This window comes from Monodelphis domestica, chromosome 5 (assembly GCF_027887165.1).
Source record: "Monodelphis domestica isolate mMonDom1 chromosome 5, mMonDom1.pri, whole genome shotgun sequence".
NCBI classification, from domain to species: Eukaryota; Metazoa; Chordata; class Mammalia; order Didelphimorphia; family Didelphidae; genus Monodelphis; species Monodelphis domestica.
The window spans coordinates 226,077,967-226,088,212 of NC_077231.1; the positions used below are offsets into that span (position 1 = coordinate 226,077,967).

The 10,246-nt window shown below is 43.6% G+C and overlaps 1 non-coding gene across 1 annotated transcript; it reads right to left on the bottom strand.

Moving 5' to 3' along the window:
* Nucleotides 1-8,347: 8,347 nt before the first annotated feature.
* On the bottom strand, nucleotides 8,348-8,421 carry TRNAW-CCA (transfer RNA tryptophan (anticodon CCA)). Its single transcript has one exon. It is a non-coding gene; the product is annotated as a tRNA-Trp (tRNA).
* Between the last annotated feature and the right edge of the window lie 1,825 nt (nucleotides 8,422-10,246).

Below are 10,246 nucleotides of genomic sequence, written 5' to 3' on the forward strand. Positions count from 1 at the left end.
TGGCCTGTAAAGACATTCTTAATGAGCACCTTTCCAAGCTGCCACCACACCCAGAGCACCTGCCTTCCAGAGCCAGTGCCAGTGGTTTGGAGAAGCCTCCCCAGAGCCCACCTGCCAGTCATGACCCTGGGCACAAAAGCCACATCCAGTGTCTCTCTCCGAGGGTTCCCCACACTCACCAAGGCCTCCACAGGCCCTCTGGGCTTCAGTCATTCCAACAGAGGTCCCAGTCATATGGGGCTGCATCTTGTCCTCCTTCCCCAGGGCAGTCCCCAAGCTGACAGGACCCAACCTTCTCCCCAGCCCACTGGCCTGGAGATCAAGCTGACAGTCCACTTTCCTATTTCCCAGAAGCCAGGCCTTGCCTCTCCTGGTGCTGCAAGGCTCTCCATCTCCTGGTGACCCTCATGTCAGCTCCTTTTCACAAAGAGATTCACAGCTGGATTTGAAGCAGCCACCTCTGGAGCTTCAGGCCACCAGCCTGAGCCTGAGGCAGGAAGCAGGAAGCACCAGGGTCCTGCCCCTTTAGCCACCTGCCTTTAGCCTTGCCATGAAGGAGTCCCTCTTCTAGGACTGTCTCTGCTTCTTGAATCTTACACTGCAGGCCCTTTCCCCAGTTTTGCCATTTATCCCTCTGCCATTGCCCCAATGTCTGATGCGAGTAGTGGCGCTGGCTGTGACTCCAGGAGGCCCTGGAGGTGGGGTACCAGGTTAAGCCTGGTGTCAGAGGCCAGGGATTGTGGGTTTGAGTCCCATCTGGGGTGCCAATAGAAATAGAATAGGATGTTCTGTTGTGAACTATTACTAGTTGCAATGGTACTCTGACAGAGTAGAGAGAGCTGCTACTAAGTATGGGGACACATCTGCCTATTTGCAATGGTGGAGAAATGCTGGTAGGGGACATTTGCTACAGAGATAGAGATACTGCCACAGGAATGCTGCCACAGGGGATTGCTCTAGATAGATACTGGGGAATGCTGATGCAGGGGATTGCTCTGGGGTTTGCCTACTGATCCCTACTGATGACTAGTGGATAAATATTTCTCCTAATCTCCTCTTACCCTCTCTCCCTCTCTCCTTTACCCTCTCCTCTCTGTCTCCCTCAACTCCCAATTCTTCTTGAAGCCTTTGGCTTCTTCCCTCCCCCCTGAGTTAACTATAAAATACTCTAGTTTTCTTTCTCAGGTAAGGAGTTTATTGGGATAACAGAATGGGAGACTGAGGTAAGAGGGATGAGGGTTTCCCTAAGCTACAAGGAGAATTTAGGAGGGTTATGGAAATAATCAGTCTTGTCACAAACTGTGACAGAGAGACAGTTAGAGATGGAGGATGACAACTGTTTAAAATCTTCTTCACAAAGCCACCAAGAAGTCTTTCCTTCAGCCTGGCTTTCCTCCAACTCTTGGTCAGTCAAATCACAGAGAGAGCAGAGGTTTCTCCCATGGTCAGAGAGCTCCCCAAAACCAAACCAGCCCCACAAGGGTCCTCAGTCAGCCTCAACTGTCCAAGAGAGAGTGACTCCAAGTCCCCTCCCCCTGGTCAGCTCAACTGCCAACTCCTGGGAACATTCCGTTTGGAAACTCCATCTTCTTGATTGACAGCCAGGTCCCCAGCCTTGGTTCTTGCATCTTGGCTAGTCCTGCAAAACCTCTCTGTCTTCAAGTCTCTACCACACCACGGAAGATGCCCAGGCTGATATGGATAAACTGTTTCAGTTCTCAACTATAACTTAATGTTAAAGTCTTTGATAACAAATTCATCCAATGTCAATCTATGCTTCCATAGCATTCTAGGTGTTTGTGTCTGTCATAGTTATGAAGTTGGAGTTGTCTGCTACAAGCTAAGGAGTGTTCTTCTTGTTGTTGAATTTCTTAATTGTTCTTTTGCTGGAATATCTTCTTTTCTACCTAAGACTAGTCTTCGATCTCATAAGGTCTTGTGTTCTATGTTACCCTATGGAACTCCAACTAATCTTGGTTTCTCTCTTACTGCATGAATGGTATTTGGCATGATTTTGAAGTTAGAGAATAGATGTGAAATTGTATATCTATCTCTCCTCCTCCAGTTCTCTAATATGTTCCTTGATATCCTCTTTCCCATTCAAAATCTATAGATACAGATACAAGCCATTTAATTCAACTTCTCTACAAAGTCATCTTCATTATCAACCCCTAATCTTGCATAAAGTTCTTGTAATGGTATACAACTTGTTCTGTGCCCAAAGAATATCTCATCATCATAATCTTGGTAAGACTTTGATTGTACTGGTTTCAGGTATTCAGTTTTCTCACTTGTGTCCCACACATCCCCTTCTTCGTCTACCTCCTCATAAAGCTTATAAAATTGATAAGGCATCTGTTCTAGATCATCTTGGTCCATAATTATTACACCCTCTGGTATTTCTTCTGATTCTGTATCTGAATCTGACTCACTGAAATCAGCAATCCTTAAGTTATTCATTGGATTTTGTTCAGTGCTATGTAAACTTGTGTCAGATGTTGTTAACTCTGGCTTTGTGTGTTGATCTAATCCTATGTCACCAGCTTTTATATTTCCCAAATCAGTTTCTGGTTGTTTATCATTGCCAAGCTTAAGATTTTTGTTTTGAGTTGGTAAACTTGATGTTATGGGGTTAGTTTCTTCTTGCAGATATTCAATGCTGTTACTACTATTTATAAATTCTACTCTATCATCATCTAGAAGGTTTTGTTCATTTACCCTCTCTTTTTTTTTTTGTCAAAAGGGGATTTATTTTATTTTATTTTTTAAACATTATTTTATTTGGTCATTTCAAAACATTATTCATTGGAAACAAAGATCATTTTCTTTTCCTCCACCCCAATCCCACCACCTCTCCCATTGCCAACACATGATTCCACTGGGTATCACATGTGTTCTTGACCAGAATCCATTTCTGTGTTGTTCTTATTTGCACTAGTATGTTTATTCAGAGTTTACATCCCCAATCATATCCCCCTCGACCCATGTAGCCAAGCAGTTGTTTTTTCTTTGGTGTTTCTACTTTCACCCTATGTGTATCTACCTTCCTCATGTGTGTTTCTTGTAGACAGCATATGGTAGGTTTTGGATTCTAATTCACTCTGCTATTTGCTTGCGTTTTATGGGTGAGTTCATTCCATTCACATTCAGAGTTATGATTACTACTCCCACAGTTTTCCAACTGAATGTGGATAGTGTTCTTTCTCACAGATCACTCCAAATTATTCGGATCACTGCATTGCCACTAATGGAGAAGTCCATTTCATTCAATTGTACCACAGTGTATCAATCTCTGTGTATAATGTTCTCTGAGTTCTGCTCCTCTCACTCTGCATCAATTCCTGGAGGTTGTTCCAGTTCCCATGGATTTCCTCCACTTTATTATTCCTTTGAGCACAATACTATTCCATCACCAACAGATACCACAATTTGTTCAGCCATTCCCCAATTGAAGGGCATCCCCTCATTTTCCAATTTTTTTTGCCACCACAAAGAGTGCAACTATGTATATTCTTGTACAAGTATTTTTCCTCATTATCTCTATGGGGTACAAACCCAGCAGTGCTATGGCTGGATCAAAGGGCAGACAGTCTTTTAGTACCATTTGGGCATAGTTCCAAATTGCCCTTCAGAATGGTTGGATCAATTCACAACTCCACCAGCAATGCATTAATATCCCAATTTTGCCACATCCCCTCCAACATTCATTACTTTCCATAGCTGTCATGTTAGCCAATCTGCTAGGTGTGAGGTGATACCTCAGAGTTGTTTTGGTTTGCATCTCTCTGATTATAAGAGATGTAGAACACTTTTTCATGTGCTTATTAATAGTTTTGATTTCTTTGGCTGAGAACTGCCTGTTCATGTCCCTTGCCCATTTATCAATTGGAGAATGGCTTGATTTTTTGGTACAATTGATTTAGCTCTTTGTAAATTTGAGTAATTAAACCTTTGTCAGAGGTTTTTTATGAAGATTGTTTCCCAATTTGTTGCTTCCCTTCTGATTTTAGTTACATTGGTTTTGTTTGTACAAAACCTTTTTAATTTGATGTAGTCGAAATTATTTATTTTACATTTTGTGAGTCTTTCTAAGTCTTGCTTGGTTTTAAAATCTTTCCCTTCCCAAAGGTATTGGCTACAAATGGCTAAATGAAATATTACTGCATTCTGTCCTATTGAATTTTGGGATAGAAATTACTCTAAATTTGACCTTTGTCAATTTTGATTTTTTTCTTATGTTTTTGATTGTTTTTCTATTCTTTTGATAATTGACTCATACACCCCCATAACTTAACATTGCATCCTGATCTGAACTGGATGATTTTTAACACCTACTTCAAGGGGGATTGTATTTTAATTTAAAATCCAAGAATTTTGAATTTTTTGTTTGAGATTATATTTTTATGAAAATCCAAGACTTTGAATTTTGTTCGAGAAAATATCTTCAAGAAAGAAGCTTGAAACTCCTAAATCCAGAGAATGAATTGTTGCAGAAAGATGCCGGAAAAACCTACACTTCATCAAGAAGATCAAAAATGAACTTTGGATATGATTGATTGAACTGAACATTGATTGAACATTTATTGTAAATGTACACATTTATGCCAAAAGGGACTGCCCCTAATTTGGCTTTCTGTCAATATGCCTAGCAAAATATTGGTTTTGATTTCTTTTCTTTTCTATTTCCTCACTCACTATTCTAATTTCTCTTAGAAAATTGAATATTGTGTATATCTATAGTTAGAAGTGCATTTAGGATTACAAAATGATTATGTTAAATGATCAATAGGGAGACTAGTCTCCCAATGATCATCAGGGGGGATTGTAAATTTCAAGAAATTTCTCAGACTTGTGAATGTTAAAAATTTCCACATTGGGGAATTCTCCATTGGAACAATTCCCTACTGGGAACATTCCCCATTTTGACAGTGAGAACTCTACTTGGATCAGAAATGGGAGGACCTCTACTCCACCTGTACTTAGGACTGCTTTAGGGGAGAAAACTCCTTGCTAAACAATGAAGGTACTTAAACCCATACTTATAATGAGGCAAAAAGTTCTTTAAGACATGCCTATTTTTAGAATTAATACAATGGAGTGCTAAGTACCTATTAAAGGTCAGGCAACTTGTAAACTTGCCAGGAACAAAGAGGTGAAAATTTATTCAGAAGTTTTTCTAGTTCAAACATACTAAAAGGGATTAGTTGACCCAGCAGTGTTTTTTCTGATCCAAACTTACTAAAGGGATTAGTCGACCCAGTAGTGAATTCAGAATGGGCTGTCCTTTGGAAAAAGTCTACTGTGATTGGTAGATGTAAGGACTTAGGGGAGGTGACATAGGAGAAAACCCCCTATATAAGAAAAAGCAGAATCTCTTATGAGAATCCTTTTGGAGAAGCTCTTGGGAAAGGCTCTGAAGAAGGGAAGCTCTTGGAGGACAATCTCTAAGGAGGTCTTGCTGGAGCTCCTCTGAGGGGACTCTGTCCCTCTGGAGGCTCTTGAGAGAGGCCCTTAGAAATAGTCTCTGGCTGAAAGGCTCTTTGAGGAGGACTCTGGCTGGAACTCTCTCTGAGGAGACTCTGTCACTAGAATCCTTGCTTAGACAGACCTTGTGGTGAGTGATAAAAGACTGACTGATTGATCTCTCTCTCTTAAGACTCAGGTCTAGGCCATGTTGGCTTAAGGCCCTTCATACTTATTTCCTTTTTCTCTCTTTCTCTCTTTTCTTTAATTCCTCATTGTATTATTAATTAAATTCTCTATAAAACCCAGTTGACTTGGGTATATTCATAATTGGGAATATTTCCCTGGCGATCACCTTATATTTGATTTAAAACCAAGACACTGTAGTGAAACATATTTTAATCACTACAAATTTACTCATTAACTCTTTTAATCACCACATTTTATGACCATAACTATTTTAATCATGACACTCTCCTTGAACAATTTTCTAAATTCTCTGTTTTGTAAATGAGATGCTTCATATTTTCCTCAATTTTTTCATTCTTTTGGTTTTGTTTTATAGTGTCCTGCTGCCTTGTGAGGTCACTTGATTCTAGTTGTTGTATTCTGGTTCTTAAAGACTGGATTTCATCCTTTGCTTTTTGGTTGTCCTTTTCCTTTTGGTCTGATTTTCTTTGGAGGTCATCCTTCATCCTCTTTACCTTGTCTTTCATCTCCTTTTTCTCATCTTTCATCTTCTTCACCTCATCTTTCATCTTCTTTGCCTCATCTTTCATCTCCTTTGCCTCATTTTCCAGCTGGTTGATTTTGGCTTTCAAGACACTATTTTCTTGTTTTAGTTTAAGTGTCTCTGTTTCCAGATGACTTATCTTAGTTTTTAAGTTCTTTTCCCAATTGTCTTCAGCCTCTCTTAATTGTGTTTTGAATTGCATTTTGAGTTCTTCCAAAGCCTGTATCCAATTCACTGGGATTTCTGATTTTTCCTTTGCTGATCCCTCCCCCTCTGTTTAGTTCACTCTTTGCTCATTACCTATGCAGAAGCTGTCTATTGTAATTTCTTTCTTCTTTTTCTGTTGTTTGCTCGAGTTTACCCCTTCTTTGCTCCCCGTATTTATCTGTGCTCTTACTCCTCTCATTTTTTTTTGGTTTTGGGGCTGTCAGTCTCCCCTCTTGGAGCTTTGTCAGATCTCTTGGTACAGTCTTTAGGGGAGGAATGTTAGCTTCCCTGTCCTCTGGAGGCTTTTGATCAGATTAAATTCAACTGGGTTGGGCTGTATGTGCTATGAGGCCAAAGACTTCTGGAAGGCTGATCCTCCCAGGCTCTCTCCAGTTCTCTCCAGTTGCTTCTCCGCTGTCCGCAAGGTTCCCCAGTGCCTTTGCCCACCCCGAGGTTCCTGTCCTTGCTGGAGGTCCTGCAATTTTGTGGGGGGGAGGGGTCCTGGCCTCCCTGAGCTCTGAGGAGTCCTGATGGGATTAGGTTCAACTGGATTGGTCTGGATGTTCCCCAAGGCAAAAACCTCCCAGCGAGACTGGAGCCAGATGGAAGGACCCAGCCATGGGCCTGGTGTCTCCCTGGCTTCCTCCCCACTGTCCACACTGGACGCTCCAAGCCTGGCGTTCCACTGCTCACAAAGTAGACCCTCCAAACCAGCACCTTTGCCCAACCAGAGGTTCCCACTCCTGCTGGGTGCTCAGACCTCTGGGTTGGGGAGGAGGGGTCCTGAGACCTTCCCTCTGCCTTCCCCTTAGACCCGAGTGTTCTCGGATTCCAGCTTTTGGGGGAGTGTATCTTTTGATTTGAGTCCAGAAGGAGGGTTCCCTGCCTCTGTCCTGTTGTTAAGTTTGAATTTCAGTCCCCTAGGAGCATTCAGTTTGTTATTGGTAAGGAAGGGTTTTCAGAGGTCTGAACTTTTAGGCTGCTTCTTAGCCACCATCTTACCCTCTTTTTTGACTGTGTAGAGATAGAAATCTGTCCCTCTATAATGTTATTTTGTTCTGGGAATAAGTGTAGTACATCTGCATGTTCCCCCGAATCATTAGGATGTGTGCCTTCATTCTTTCCCACAGTACTATATACATATGTTTCTGGCTGTGTAGCTAAGGTGTGTATAGTTACTGAGCTAATGTTCATTTCTTTGCTACCCTCTGCAAGCTGTATGATTGGATCAGCTAATTATTTTTATTTAAATTATTTCCTATGAAGTCTTCATATGATGCTGATTGTACTATATCTTCTACTACATTGGAACATGAATTTAAATTATAGTTGTTTATCTGGACAGATTCCCTCTGCCATTTAGAACGTTGGCTTCAAATCTGCCATTTGAATCCTTGGTTGTTCTTTTAGTTACTAAGACTTCCATTCCATTCCTCTATTCAGATTCAACTGTCATGTCACTTCCATTACTTTGAATAGGATTATTATTTTCAAATGTAATATCAACTCCATTTTCAGTTAATTTTATATTATCTAAATTAGTCATTGGTGGATGGAAAGTTTCAGCTTCAGGATTCAGAGTAGATGTTTTTTTCTAAGGGTATCTGTGCCATATAACTATTTAAAGAATTAACTGTGTTTGGTGGTATGTCATGCAATTCTGTGAATGATTTCAAAGAATTTACATCTCTAGCAACAGTAACCTGTAGGAAATTGAAATTTTGTTTCTCTGTATCTTTCACTAACTCCTGCTTGAGTTTTTGTAACTTTGTCTTTTACTTCTACAAAATTCAATCCCTGGGCCCACTCTGCACTGAAAAAAATTCTCCAAGAATGTAATAGATGGTATTTGAGGGTATATTTTGATGGATATCATCTATTACACTACCAAAGGTGGAGCAGAGGCTGAGGCAAAGAGAAAGAGGAGTATGTAGGAGACCTAAAAGGTAGGACACCTGGATTTGAACCAGGGACCTCTTGATCTGGAATCAAATGCTCTACCCCTGAGCTATACCCCCTGGACCACAGGGATGCCCATAATGAGCACCTTTCCAAGCTGCCACCACATCCAGTGCAGCTGCATTCCAAAGACCTTGCCAGTGGCTTGGAGAAGCCTCCTCAGGTCCCAGCTCCCAGTCCTCAATCATGGCTGAAGGGTCATGTCCAGGGGCCCCTCTGAGGGTCCCAAACTCCCACCAAGCCCTCCAAAGGCCATTTAGGCCTCAATCATTCCAACAGAGGCCTTTCCATTGTGGAGCTGCACTGTGTCCCCCTCCTCACCCAGACAGGCCTGGAAGGCCCCCAAGCAGAGAGGACCCAACCTTCCTCCCACCCACTGGCCTTGAGACCCAGCTCACACAGTTCTTTGGCCTTTCAGCTTCCATCTGTTCTGGAGGAGGGCAGCACACTCCTCAGCAGAAGCTGAAAATCCTTTTGTCCTTCCATGGGCCTTGGGTGAGCCTGAATGTCACCTGGAGAGAGTCAGGGAGAATTGCAAATCCCTCTCACTTGAGCACCAGCATCCAGCTCCAGCCTGTTCCTCAGGCCCTGCCTGTCTGCTGATGGGCTTATTCTCTTTCCAGATGGGAGACACAGAGTTAGTGGCCCACCCAGGTGGGGACCCCTAGCTGCCACGAGGCAGACACCCTCTTTCTAGGACCAGCAATGGGCCCTGTGCAGCCTGCTTCACCCATCTCCCACCCGTCATACCCAGGACAGTTTCCTGGGGCTCCAGGGCCAGGCCTTGCCTCTCCCTCTGCTGCCAGGCTCTCTGTCTCCCTGTGACCATCATGCCAGCTCTTCTTCCCAAAGAGATTCACAGCTGAATTTGATCTGGTCACTGCTGGAACCTCAGACCACCATGCAGGGCCTGAGCTAGTGTGGAGGAAGACCCAAGACCCTGAAGCCTGAGCCAGGTCCTCTTTGTATGGACAGCCTCCAGGTCTCTCTCTCTCTCTCTCTCTCTCTCTCTCTCTCTCTCTCTCTCTCTCTCTCTCTCTCTCTCTCTCTCTCTCTCTCTCTCTCTCTCTCTCTCTCTCTCTCTCTCTCTCCTGCTCTTTGACACTTCCCATAGCCAGCCCTAACCAGGATGCCATGCCAAGGACATCAGCATAATAATGCCTCTAGTAGCCCTGGTAGCCCAGTGGCCTCAGGGGCTAGAGCAGGAGGAAGGGCAGGGCTTTTGCCCATACACCTGAGGGGAGTGTCAGCAGGAGGAGAAGGAGGAGGCCCAGAGACAAGGCAGCTGGCAGAGGCTGGAGGCACACAAGAAGCCAGAGGACAAGGGGCAGAAGACACACGTGCAGACACAAGCGCTCTGGTGGTAAAGGCAGGGACAAAGGAGATGAGGGAGCAAAGAGGAGGCTCTGGGAAGGCCTGAACCAGGAACCTGACATGTGTGGTTTTCTATGCAATTGTGATGACCCAATGGCCCTGATCCCCAGGGAGGGCACCTGCTGAAGTGTGTGCCTGGTCAGGAGTTTGGCGCTGACAAACTCTTTAGGTATCTGCAGGTCCCAGAAGAGAATTGGGGAGAAAGGAAAGAGGCAGTCAATGGGAGGCTGCTGGACCCAACCAGACTCTGTTGTCCCTGAGGCTCTTACATCCCCAAAGAGCAAGAAGCCTGCCTCATCCAGGACATAGACAGGCAAGCTGGGGTCATCTTCAGGAATGTGGGGCCAGCCTGAGGTTAGGGAGGTGCTTGGCCTGGACCCAACATGCTTAGAGTTTGCCAGCCACAGGAGGGAAAGAGGCTGAGGCTGGCAGAGGCTGGGTTGTGGCAGACACTTGGGAGGTCAGGAGGAAGAGGAACATGTGGCAGGCCTAAAAGGTGAGGCAGTTGGT